Consider the following 15165-nt stretch of genomic DNA (forward strand, 5'->3'; position numbering starts at 1 on the left):
TTAGACTAAAAGTCATATGTTGAGTTTTATTCTCGTTAAGGAAAAAACCATTAGCCTTAAACCAAATCATAACCTGATCCCATGTATTTTCAGTTATAGAATTAAGTCTACTTAGGCCGTGTCCAAAAGATACAAGTGTGCATTCGAAGTACGCTTATTTCCAGAACTGACGTCACCTAGTGTGCGTCAAAAGGTTCAAGTTCACAAGTCTGCGAGTGCATAGTACATAGTGTGCGAGGATGTATACTACGTTAGCACACTTGCGTACTTAATATGGGAGTTCTTCGTAGTAGGAACAACAATAATGTCAAAGTGACTTATTAAAATTATAAAACACATATTTTTAATATTTTTGTTGAGGTGAATATATTTGTGGGCTGATCTAAGAACAGTTTACTTGATAAATATACAAATTAGTGATTTGAGTATGCAATGGAATTTAAAATTGTATAGGGAAAGCAACCAAATAGTGTCTTTAATAATGCTATAAAGACATTTGTGTTTAAATATTACATGGTTTATGTAGCTTAATTGAAATAATTACACTATCGGGAATGTAGGTATTTGCACGTAAATGGCAAATTTTCATGGCGTATGAATTAAAATGTTTAGCTCTATCATAGAATAATGAATACCTAGATTATCCATTTCTCTACACCTACAGCTACAGCTGCAGCTGCAAATGTTAATTCTTGGGGTAGATAGGCCTAATTTTCTAGTTTTGATTTTAAACAAATTCCTTTCAAAGCTACCATATTTCCTTGCACTTGAGAGACTGTAATATAACAATTACGATACATTTTGCATTTTTGACAGCTGCCCAAAAGTGAAATACAGATCAAAAATTTATTTCTCCATATTTATCAAAGATTTCACAAATTCCTCTTGGTAAGTCTTTACTTTGGCCATTTCATTTTATTTATTTATTTATTTTTTTTATTCTTCGATTCAGCGATTTGAACTTTCGGTTCCGGTTTGGAGAACTTGCCTGTTAGCTCATATGAAGGGTAAGGGGAAAAAAGAAGGAATGTCACAAAACTGCATTTTCGAGAAAACTGCGATTTAATATTGAAAACCTCGTAAGAAGAATACGATTAGTTACATCTTTTGCCCCTTTTTACATGGACATTTTTACATCTACGTATGCATGGCATATACAGTCAAATAGTACCAAGAGTCACCAACAGATAGGACAAAGCATCTGAAAAAGCACGTGCATGGACATTCCTTGTTTTTTCCCCTTACCCTTCATATATATATATATATATACAGGGTGGGCCATTTTAATCAATCCACGGAAATATCTTAAAAATGATAAAACAAAGAAGACATGTTTGAAGTACACGTTATATATTGTTAAGGGGGAAAACTAATTCCGCCAAAAGTACCCTTCCCCGCCCCCCGTAAATGGGGGTAACTTTGAAATATCAAATGGGAACATGGGTCGAGTAATATCTCGTTCGAAAGGTCTTGGAAAACTAAGTATCGCTGTACGAAAAGATTTTACATATGGAGCACCAGTTTCAAAATGGCCGCCATAATATGGTTCGGAAACTTCAGTACCCGTAGTATGAAAACCATGGAAGGTAAATGAATGGAACAAAATTGAAATACGTAAATATCATAGGGCATATCGATCCCTGTGATCATATCGTTGTGATCCCTGTGATCCTAGTGGCCTCCCTGAAGGGGTCTTGTGGGCTAACTTCAAACTTTCAAATAGTAACATGAGTCGAGTGGTACCTTGTTCGATAAATGTTTCAAAATCAAACATCTTGCAGGAGAAAACGATTGAGGTGAAATGACACTGTTCTCAAAAGTCCGTCGAAACATAGTATCCGTGTCAGAGAAAAGGTTTAGTACCCGTAGAATGAAAGCGATTGGAGATAAATCAACAGAAGAAAAACTGGAGTAAGTAACTGACATACGGCACATCGAGAGGTGTTGTCGGAGTGACTCCAAGGGCCAACTGAAGGGTATCCGGGCCAACTTGAAAATTTCAAATAGCAACTTGAAGCGAGTAACATCACGTTAGATAGACAAATTAATATTAAACAGCTTCTGTAAGAATATTTTCGACATGAGACACCGTTTTCAAAATGATCGCCAAGACATGGTGCCTGTGTCTAAGAAAACGCCTAGTGCCCATAGTATGAAAGTAGTAGGGGTCCCCGTATATTGAGCCGAGTCAGCAAAAATTTTAGTGACGTCATAGGTCAAAGGTCAATGACCTTGGCCCGGGGTCAATGACCTAGGGGTACCTAGGACCACCCCCTCTAAATTTTGGCAGGGGTACCTTGGCCCACCCCCTAAATTTTGGCAGGGGTACATAGGACCACCCCCCTTAAATTTTGGAAATTGCCAAATCTAAAAATTTGGTGTGGTAGCCTAGGACCATAGTATGTACCTCTATCAGTATTGGGGGTCTATGTCGTTCCCTTTTATGGGTAAAAAATTGCCAAAAATTGAATTTTCGGAGGTTTTTGACCTAATTTATCCCCTTGGATGAGGTATTATTATCCTATATAGTTATATGGGCGTATACAGGGGTCCATTCCCTCTCATAAGACATGGGTATATTAATGCACCCCTTGAAAAATTTGGGAGGGGTACCTTGGCCCACCCCTTAAATTTTGGAAATTGCCCAATTTAAACATTGGGTATTTTAGTACTGGAACCTAATATGTATCATGATAAATTTGGGTGGTCCACCTCATTCCCTTCTAGGGGTACAAAATTGCCAAAATATAAACGTAAGCAATACGTTGTACCACGTGTTTGGTCTTTTGGCCCAATTTATCCTCTTGGATGAGGTTCTATTACCTTATATGGTTATATGGTTATGTATAGGGGTCTATTCCCTATCATAAGACATAGGTACATTTGTGCACTCCTTTAAAAATTTGGGAGGGGTACTTTGGCCCACCCCTTTAATTTTGGAAATTGCCAAATCTAAAAATTTGGTATGGTAGCCTAGGACCATAGTATGTACCTCTATCAGTATTGGGTGTCTATGTCGTTCCCTTTCATGGATAAAAAATCGCCAAAAATTCAAATTTCGGGGTTTTTTGACCTAATTTATCCCCTTGGATGAGGTGTTATTACCTTATATAGTTATATGGGCGTATACAGGGGTCCATTACCTTTCATAAGATATGGGTACATTTGTACACTCCTTTAAAAATTTGGGAGGGGTACTTTGGCCCACCCCTTTAATTTTGGAAATTGCCAAATCTAAAAATTTGGTATGGTAGCCTAGGACCATAGTATGTACCTCTATCAGTATTGGGTGTCTATGTCGTTCCCTTTCATGGATAAAAAATCGCCAAAAATTCAAATTTCGGGGTTTTTTGACCTAATTTATCCCCTTGGATGAGGTGTTATTACCTTATATAGTTATATGGGCGTATACAGGGGTCCATTACCTTTCATAAGATATGGGTATATTTGTGCACTCCTTTAAAAATTTGGGAGGGGTACTTTGGCCCACCCCTTAAATTTTGGAAATTGCCCAATTTAAACATTTGGTATTATAGTACCGGATCCTAACATGTATTATGATAAATTTGGATGGTCCACCTCGTTTCCTTCTAGGGGTACAAAATTGTCAAAATATAAACGTAAGCAATACGTTGTACCACGTGTTTGGTCTTTTGGCCCAATTTATCCTCTTGGATGAGGTTCTATTACCTTATATGGTTATATGGTTATGTATAGGGGTCTATTCCCTATCATAAGACATAGGTACATTTGTGCACTCCTTTAAAAATTTGGGAGGGGTACTTTGGCCCACCCCTTAAATTTTAGAAATTGCTCATTTTATATATTTGGTATTATAGTACTGGACCCTAACATGTATTATGATAAATTTGGGTGGTCCACCTCGTTCCCTTTTAGGGGTACAAAATTGCCAAAATATAAACGTAAGCAATACGTTGTACCACGTGTTTGGTCTTTTGGCCCAATTTATCCTCTTGGATGAGGTTCTATTACCTTATATGGTTATATGGTTATGTATAGGGGTCTATTCCCTATCATAAGACATAGGTACATTTGTGCACTCCTTTAAAAATTTGGGAGGGGTACTTTGGCCCACCCCTTTAATTTTGGAAATTGCCCCTTTTACATGTTTGGTATTATAGTATAGAACCCTAATATATATATTACTATAAATTTGGGTGGTTCACCACGTTTCCTTTGATGGGTACGAAATTGCCAAATTTTAGTACAACCACGTGTTTGGTTTTGGCTCAATTTATCCCCTTGGATGAGGTCCTATTACCTTATATGGTTATATGATCATGTATAGGGGTCCATTCCATATCCCCTTAAATTTTGGAAATTTTCCAATTTAAGCATTCGGTATCATAGTACATGACCTCAACATGTATCATGATAAATTTGGGTGGTCCATCTTGTTCCCTTTCATGGGTAAAAATTACTAAAATATAAACATAAGCAATATGTTGTACCATGCGTTTGGTTTTTGGCCCAATTTCTTCCCTTTGATGGGGTTCTATTACCTTATATGGTTATATGGTCATGTATATGGGTTCATTTCCTATCATAAGACATGGGTACATTGACGCACCCCTTGAAAAATTTGGGAGGGGTATCTTGGCTCATCCACTCGGTTTTAGAAATTGTTTTAATATAAGCATTTGGTATCATAGTACAGGACTTCAATATGTACCACTATAAATTTGGATGGTCCACATCGTTCCCTTTCATGGGTAAAGAACTACCAAAAATCGAATTTCGGAGGTTATTGACACCTATTTAGCACGTTATATGGTTTATTACCTTTATATGTTTATGTTCCCTTTTAAATTTCGGAATTATCAAATAACAAAATTCGGTAAACGTTTTCTAGGACCCGTTGGTATTCCTCTTATGGCCAAATATTCAAAATTTAAATGTTATTGACCGGCTTTATTATTGAATAAGTACAGGATTTATTACTTTTTTCATAAGACACAGGTGTATTTGTGTACCAATCTTAAATTTTGGGAGGGGGTACATTTCTTATTGTCATATCAATAATTGGTAATTGTTCTTTGGGTAAATCATTGTGATCACGTGATCAGTTATTGACCTATGATGGGATTAGGAGTCCAGGACATTGGTACATTGAAACTTTGTAGGATAATTTGAGAATGCGTCATTGGTATTGATTATTACAGCCAAATATAAACGTAAGCAAGACGTTGTACCACGTGATTGACCTTGATGAGGTAGTGTACAGGGATACATAGCTAACCTTATTGAAACTTATGACTCATAGTCTTAAGGGAATACATGCTACAACACTGGCAAAGTTATTGTTGATGCAATTTGATTGGCTGATCACTATCTTTCCTGCAATCTGATTGGCTGATCACTATCTTTCGTGCAATCTGATTGGTTGATGAGTTTTAAATCTTTACTGTATTCAGTTTTTAAGTTTTGTTTTACATTGAAAAATCTTGTTTTCGTTCAACATTTTACACTCAATGATAAATATGATCAAAACCGTTTATTTGTTAATCGAATAGTTAAAAACCGGATAAAGTTTGACGGTTAACCGTGAAACGTAAAAATTTTTTAGTTTGAAATTTTTTTTGCTTGAAACATTTTTTGAAAATTCTTGCTTTCAAATTTTTTGTTTGAATTTTTTGTTTCAGAATTTTGTTTGAAATTTTTTTGACAACTTTTGTTTCAAAATTTTTTGTTTAAAATTTTTTTGTTTGAAATTTTTTTCGTTTCAAAATTTTGTTTAAAATTTTTGTTTGAAATTTTTCGTTTCCAAATTTTTTGTTTGAAATTTTTTGTTTCAAAATTTTGTTTGAAATTTTTTTGTTTCAAAATTTTGTTTGAATTTCTTTCGTTTGAAATTTTTTGTTTGAATGTTTTTTCGTTTCAAAATTTTGTTTCAAAGATTTTTGTTTGAAATTTTTTGTTTCAAAGTTTGGTTTTGACATTTTTAAAAGTTTGTGCACTCATTAGTAAAGAACCGGAACTGTTTAGAACAAAAACCTCTGGCAACATTGTGGTGCAATAGTACACGTCAGAACATGATAACGCAACGTCATCAGTTTTGCATCATCGTTCGCGTTAGTATTCATGATAACGTCATCATGGCTACTTGTCTGCAGTTTCTAAACACACGTGATGTGATGAAATCATTTACCAAGATTACTGATTTACAACAGAATGTACCTTATAGAATCTTAGCTAGCCAAATGATCCCTACAGAGTTTGGATTAAGAATCGTAGTGAAGCTTGAAAATGATAAGAATATAATTTTACCAGCAAGATATTTACCCATGGAGGCATCAAAACAAGAAGAACTGCTGCGTTTCTTAAATACTGGATCTGTATCTTTATGCTATAAAAGACTCTTGGGTCGAAGTCATCAGTTTGAATTTAGTACACAGCCGGATTCGTCAGTAATTGTGATGAAATCATGAATTAGCACGTCAGACATAGTTGTATGAATGTGGTTGGTCGGCATGACGTCAGGAACTGTGATGAAATCATGAATTCAAACGTCAGCACATTCCTTTCCAATGACGTCAGCCGTAGTTCTATAAATCAACCAATACAGTGTCATCCCACGAAATCATTTGAGCAAGTGCTTTTCAGGAGGAAAGATGTGTACTTCTAACGATAAAGAGTTCATCTTCGCAAGCTATTATCCAATAAATATATTTCAAACAAAACATGTGATGATTGGTATCAGTGCTAGAACATTTGAACCAGTGATTCGATTGGGCAAAGCAGAACAATTTGGTGTACAACTGACCTGTGAAGAATGGCAAATATTATGTTCACGAATCGACCAAATGAACGATTATTTTCATTATGAGCTAAATGTGACCATAGTCAAATCATTAGGCTCAAATCATGAAGTGGTGATGCGTACAGTCCTCGAAGAGAAGATGATGCTGTTACGTAAAAAGAGTACATTTCATGTCCCTCGCAATATGGTGTATCTAACGGAAACAGAATGGAACAAATTTATCAGCATATTTCAGTGTGTGAAACATGCAGTGGAAGTGTGCAACAAAACAAGTATATTCCTTCAAAAATGTGTTATGCATATTGTACAACATGTATCTAGATATTGTGATGGTTGTCAACATCGTTCGTGGGTGCATACCTGTATTGATAAACAGTTTATTTGTGATCAAATGGACATTGAGTTTCCACCAATTGATATTGCATTAGACCTTAAAAGACTTCAATTGGAATTAAAATTATACGCTAAAGACAAACTAGTGCAAGAAGTTCAAAATACATTGTATCGACAATATCCAGAACCACTATCTGGTATGGATGTATGTGGAGTGTAATAAAATGATCCATTTCAATGAATTGTGTTTTTTCATTTCAAGAACAAACCACATGTTCTGACGTGTACTATTGCATCATGAAAACAAATATTGACAAAGGTTTTTGTTCTAAACAGTTCCAGTTCTTTACTAATAAGCGCACAAACTTTTAAAAATGTCAAACCAAAATTTTGAAACAAAATTTTTTAAACGAAAAAATTTCAAACCAAATTTTCTTTTAAGCAGTTTCGGTTCTTCACTAATGAGTGCACAAACTTAAAAAAATTTAAACAAAAAAAATTTGGAAACGAAAAATTTCAAACAAAAATTTTAAACAAAATTTTGAAACGAAAAAAATTTCAAACAAAAAAATTTTAAACAAAGAATTTTGAAACAAAAGTTGTCAAAAAAAATTTCAAACAAAATTCTGAAACAAAAAATTCAAACAAAAAATTTACAAAAAAAAATTCAAACAAAATTTTGAAACAAAAATTTCAAACAAAAATTTTTTCAAACAAAAATTTCAAACGAAAAGTTTCAAACAAAATTTTGAAACAAAATTTTCAAACAAAACTTTCGAAACAAAAATTTTTAAACTAAAAATATCACACGAAAAAATGTCAAACCAAAGTTTCAAACAAAAAATTCAAAAACTTTTTAAATGTTAAAACAAAACTGAATTCAGCAAAGATTTGAAACTCATCAACCAATCAGATTGCACGAAAGATAGTGATCAGCCAATCAGATTGCAGGAAAGATAGTGATCAACCAATCAAATTGCATCAACAATAACTTTGCCAGTGTTGTAGCATGTATTCCCTTAAGACTATGAGTCATAAGTTTCAATAAGGTTAGCTATGTATCCCTGTACACTACCTCATCAAGGTCAATCACGTGGTACAACGTCTTGCTTACGTTTATATTTGGCTGTAATAATCAATACCAATGACGCATTCTCAAATTATCCTACAAAGTTTCAATGTACCAATGTCCTGGACTCCTAATCCCATCATAGGTCAATAACTGATCACGTGATCACAATGATTTACCCAAAGAACAATTACCAATTATTGATATGACAATAAGAAATGTACCCCCTCCCAAAATTTAAGATTGGTACACAAATACACCTGTGTCTTATGAAAAAAGTAATAAATCCTGTACTTATTCAATAATAAAGCCGGTCAATAACATTTAAATTTTGAATATTTGGCCATAAGAGGAATACCAACGGGTCCTAGAAAACGTTTACCGAATTTTGTTATTTGATAATTCCGAAATTTAAAAGGGAACATAAACATATAAAGGTAATAAACCATATAACGTGCTAAATAGGTGTCAATAACCTCCGAAATTCGATTTTTGGTAGTTCTTTACCCATGAAAGGGAACGATGTGGACCATCCAAATTTATAGTGGTACATATTGAAGTCCTGTACTATGATACCAAATGCTTATATTAAAACAATTTCTAAAACCGAGTGGATGAGCCAAGATACCCCTCCCAAATTTTTCAAGGGGTGCGTCAATGTACCCATGTCTTATGATAGGAAATGAACCCATATACATGACCATATAACCATATAAGGTAATAGAACCCCATCAAAGGGAAGAAATTGGGCCAAAAACCAAACGCATGGTACAACATATTGCTTATGTTTATATTTTAGTAATTTTTACCCATGAAAGGGAACAAGATGGACCACCCAAATTTATCATGATACATGTTGAGGTCATGTACTATGATACCGAATGCTTAAATTGGAAAATTTCCAAAATTTAAGGGGATATGGAATGGACCCCTATACATGATCATATAACCATATAAGGTAATAGGACCTCATCCAAGGGGATAAATTGAGCCAAAACCAAACACGTGGTTGTACTAAAATTTGGCAATTTCGTACCCATCAAAGGAAACGTGGTGAACCACCCAAATTTATAGTAATATATATATTAGGGTTCTATACTATAATACCAAACATGTAAAAGGGGCAATTTCCAAAATTAAAGGGGTGGGCCAAAGTACCCCTCTCAAATTTTTAAAGGAGTGCACAAATGTACCTATGTCTTATGATAGGGAATAGACCCCTATACATAACCATATAACCATATAAGGTAATAGAACCTCATCCAAGAGGATAAATTGGGCCAAAAGACCAAACACGTGGTACAACGTATTGCTTACGTTTATATTTTGGCAATTTTGTACCCCTAAAAGGGAACGAGGTGGACCACCCAAATTTATCATAATACATGTTAGGGTCCAGTACTATAATACCAAATATATAAAATGAGCAATTTCTAAAATTTAAGGGGTGGGCCAAAGTACCCCTCCCAAATTTTTAAAGGAGTGCACAAATGTACCTATGTCTTATGATAGGGAATAGACCCCTATACATAACCATATAACCATATAAGGTAATAGAACCTCATCCAAGAGGATAAATTGGGCCAAAAGACCAAACACGTGGTACAACGTATTGCTTACGTTTATATTTTGACAATTTTGTACCCCTAGAAGGAAACGAGGTGGACCATCCAAATTTATCATAATACATGTTAGGATCCGGTACTATAATACCAAATGTTTAAATTGGGCAATTTCCAAAATTTAAGGGGTGGGCCAAAGTACCCCTCCCAAATTTTTAAAGGAGTGCACAAATATACCCATATCTTATGAAAGGTAATGGACCCCTGTATACGCCCATATAACTATATAAGGTAATAACACCTCATCCAAGGGGATAAATTAGGTCAAAAAACCCCGAAATTTGAATTTTTGGCGATTTTTTATCCATGAAAGGGAACGACATAGTCACCCAATACTGATAGAGGTACATACTATGGTCCTAGGCTACCATACCAAATTTTTAGATTTGGCAATTTCCAAAATTAAAGGGGTGGGCCAAAGTACCCCTCCCAAATTTTTAAAGGAGTGTACAAATGTACCCATATCTTATGAAAGGTAATGGACCCCTGTATACGCCCATATAACTATATAAGGTAATAACACCTCATCCAAGGGGATAAATTAGGTCAAAAAACCCCGAAATTTGAATTTTTGGCGATTTTTTATCCATGAAAGGGAACGACATAGACACCCAATACTGATAGAGGTACATACTATGGTCCTAGGCTACCATACCAAATTTTTAGATTTGGCAATTTCCAAAATTAAAGGGGTGGGCCAAAGTACCCCTCCCAAATTTTTAAAGGAGTGCACAAATGTACCTATGTCTTATGATAGGGAATAGACCCCTATACATAACCATATAACCATATAAGGTAATAGAACCTCATCCAAGAGGATAAATTGGGCCAAAAGACCAAACACGTGGTACAACGTATTGCTTACGTTTATATTTTGGCAATTTTGTACCCCTAGAAGGGAATGAGGTGGACCACCCAAATTTATCATGATACATATTAGGGTCCAGTACTAAAATACCCAATGTTTAAATTGGGCAATTTCCAAAATTTAAGGGGTGGGCCAAGGTACCCCTCCCAAATTTTTCAAGGGGTGCATTAATATACCCATGTCTTATGAAAGGGAATGGACCCCTGTATACGCCCATATAACTATATAGGATAATAATACCTCATCCAAGGGGATAAATTAGGTCAAAAACCTCCGAAAATTCAATTTTTGGCAATTTTTTACCCATAAAAGGGAACGACATAGACCCCCAATACTGATAGAGGTACATACTATGGTCCTAGGCTACCACACCAAATTTTTAGATTTGGCAATTTCCAAAATTTAAGGGGGGTGGTCCTATGTACCCCTGCCAAAATTTAGGGGGTGGGCCAAGGTACCCCTGCCAAAATTTAGAAGGGGTGGTCCTAGGTACCCCTAGGTCATTGACTCCGGGCCAAGGTCATTGACCTTTGACCTATGACGTCACTAAAATTTTTGCTGACTCGGCTCAATATACGGGGACCCCTACTACTATGAATACGATTAGATAAATGAAAATAACGAAAATTAAATAGGAAAACCACGGACGGCATTTCATGGCTCGCGAATGATACAACAGAGATAAAACTGTTAGAGTAAAATTGCCATAATGTATAGAGAGAAATCCACGTCCTGCAAAATAATCTCTCCCTGCGCTCTGTATGTGAGTGGGGTGGAAAGTATCTGTGGAAGTTCAAATGAGAACTCTACTTTAATTCGCAAATTAAGGCTACGCTACAAATAGGTATGGCGTGGTTGAAACACTTGTTTGTAAGAATGACGCTGTAGTGACTACAAAAGGTGAAATTTTATTTGAATGGTAACGTATATCTGTATGGCTGAGTATGATTTGTTGCGAAAACAGAAGGAACGTTATACGAAAGAAGTTGTCGAATAATGCAGTTGCTGGAACTTACAAACGTGTGAATTTGATAATCGCCGTCGCGACAGAAACTTTTATGCAATGCGTGCTGGTTATTCGGAAAGCATTTCGGGGATATACGTACGCACCGTTTCATCCCTGAAACTCACAATATGACATGAGTGCTAATAGTTAATCAAAATATGTAAATGTAGCCATCCGCATCAACTCAGTGTACCAATTCTCTATCAATGAAGTCTGCCTTCCAAACAGCATCGGGTAGGTCAAGCGTACGCCCGAACCGTTGTAGGGTCGGACATTGAAATTTTGAAGTTAGCCCACAAGACCCCTTCATGGAGGCCACTGGGATCACAACACTCGATATGCCCTATGATATTTACGTATTTCAATTTTGTTCCATTCATTTACCTTCCATGGTTTTCATACTACGGGTACTGAAGTTTCCAAACCATATCATGGCGGCCATTTTGAAACTGGTGCTCCATATGAAACAAATTTTGGTACAGCGTTACTTAGTTTTCCAAGACCTTTCGAACGAGGTATTACTCAACCCATGTTCCCATTTGACATTTCAAAGTTACCCCCCGTTACCCCCATTTCCGGGGGTTGGGGAGGAGTACTTTTGGCGGAAATGGTTTTCCCCCTTAGCAATATATAACGTGTACTTGAAACATTTCTTCTATGTTTTATCATTTTTCAGATATTTCCGTGGATTAATTAAAATGGCCCACCCTGTATATATAATGCAAAGTTTAATATTTAATTCGCATATTATTGCCGAGCGAGCGTAAGCAAGTGAGGCTCGCAGGGCCAGTTCTTTTCAGTCTTGGTTACGAATCGGTTCATTGAACGATTCACTGGATGAAATGGCCAAAGTAAAAACTTGCCTTCCTTTTAATTCATATAATCCCATTATACAGAACTCAATTTAAGCGGGCTTATAAGATAGTAATCTTATATATTTTTTAAACATATTACTTTAATTAGGGTTATCCACCTTGAGTACACGTGATCCTTATAAATTGGTATTTCATAGTGACATAATAGCTTTTTCCTGTAAATTTTGGTCCTCATGTTGTTCAACTCCACCACTTCTTTCCTTGTCATTCTTGTAAGTGTTAACTTTTGGTGTAGATTAATAATATGGAGACACTATTTTGAAGATTTACGGGTAAAATCTATAGACTCACAAAGAAAGAGTGACATATAAGGAACTTCAACATTAGTACAATATGGTAGAAATAGTCTAATCAGTATGCCTGTAACTGAAGCAATACAGTAGAACGACGACAATTATAGTGTCATTGTTGTGTGTTTACCGTACATAAAAAAATTATACTCAATATGAACTCTCTCCCAAAGTAGTTTTGAGCCACTTTATTGTAAATAGCGCTCCCCTCGGTATTTTCGGTGTCCTAACGCTCTTGCAAATTGCCTACTTTCACCTGCAATAAAATTCCTAAGCTACTTCGCAACAATGTCATCAGCTCCCTAACCACAGTGCTACTTTTGTTCTAGGGTATTAATAAATACTCCCTCGCCAAGCATGCCTAATAAAATAGAACATCGCCAATAGTTTAGTGGTTTTTAGGCTGACAAATATTTGCAGATACGGCGAAGTTGAAGCTCTTGGCATACATGAAAGAAACTCTTAAGTCATGTTATGGTTACTCCATATTGTCAATCTGTACGATATATCTATCTTTAATATAACTGAAAAGTCAATCACCTAAAAAAAATGTTAATCTTTTTTAATGTTAAATATTAATCTAGTACTCGAAATTCTCCTTTCTTTTATTAATGTTCCATATTCCACCACGATGAAGCGCTGTAAACAAGTGTAGATCAAAAGCTAATTTGACGAAGTGTACACTATTTAGTGTGCACTCCATTTCTAGACTTCGAGTGCGCATCCTCGAAGTGTGCACTATGCACTTTTGGACACGGCCTAAGATCAGGACTAGTATTTAGGAATGTCGTATCGTCAGCATATAGTATAGAGTTAGCAGATAAAAAGTAAGGTAGATCATTTATCATTAGTAAAAATAGAGGTGGCCCAAGTACTGAACCTTGGGGTACTCCGCATTTAACTGATGCAATACCAGATTTATTGCTATTTACAAAAAACAATTTGTTTACGGTTTTCTAAGTAAGACTTGAATAATCTAAGACTTAAACCCTTGATACCGTAGTACTCTAATTTTTTAAGGAGAATTGTGTGTTCAACACAATCAAAGGCTTTGCTTAAATCTCAAAATGTTGCCTGAACAAAATCCTTGTTTTCAAAGCATCTAATAACCTTCTTTACCAACGACGAATCAATCACACCGACAGTAGATCTACCCTTTACAAAACCAAACTGTGAATCACTAATTACGTTATACTTATCAAGATAATCACATAACTGCATATGTATCACAGTTTCAAGAATTTTTGAGAAGACTGGTACCAGAGAAATTGGTCGATAACTAGATGGACAATTCTCGGGTCCCTTTTTATATAGAGGCAAAACTCGTGATAATTTTAAAACTTCGGGGAAGATTCCCTATGTTAGACATTGGTTAATGCAATGGGTAAGCGGCAGAACAATACAATCAATAACTTTTTTAATTAGATTACTCGATAATACATAAACATCAACACTGTTTGAACACTTAAAGTTATTTACAATGTTGAGAACTACTTGGGGAGATATATTTCTGAATACAAAACTATCGTGTATAGGATTTACTGATTGTTCCATTAGATTGACTGCTGTTACATCAGGTTTGTCAATATTATTGTGTACTTCATCTACAGAGTTCACGTAATAATTACTAAAATCTTCTGGATTGGGGTAAATACAGTTCCGATTACTCTTAACTATAGAATTAATTACATTCCAAGCTTGTTTACACTTATTGAGAGACGATTCGATTTTTGCCGAAGTATACTGCTTTCTCGCTTCATTAACAGCTTGCTTATATGTATTCCTAGCTTTCCGATAGACTGACCTAGTTACATCATTTTTCTCTCTCTTATATTTGTTCAAATGTAACATCACCTCACACTTTATTGAGTAAAGTTGAGGGATATACCACGTGGATTTATTTTCTTTATGTGGCTTCTTAAGTAGGCTCCGATTAACTTTACAAATTCTTTGTGGGATGAATATGTCAAAGTTATAGAGAAACAAATTCAAGAAGCGTTCAAAGAGTGCATTAGAGTCATTGTAATTCTACAGGAATTGAAACCAATTCATGTTGCAGAGTGAACTCTTAAACTCAGATATTTTACCCTCAGTGATTGGCCTAGAGACAACTATTTTACATTTTGTGGACAAGATATCAACCTCCTCACTTAATAGTGCGTTATCCAATTTTATCCATACACAATCATGATCAGAAAAAGGAAATATTGATACATCACAATGAGTTTGACATAAATTGAAATTTATAAATATGTTATCAAGACAAGCTAGACCTCTTGTTGGCTTCATATTTGTAATACTATAATTAAATTGCCTTAACA

This window comes from Thermobia domestica, chromosome 8, assembly GCF_964235325.1.
Source record: "Thermobia domestica chromosome 8, izTheDome1.hap1.1, whole genome shotgun sequence".
In the NCBI taxonomy this organism is placed as follows: Eukaryota; Metazoa; Arthropoda; class Insecta; order Zygentoma; family Lepismatidae; genus Thermobia; species Thermobia domestica.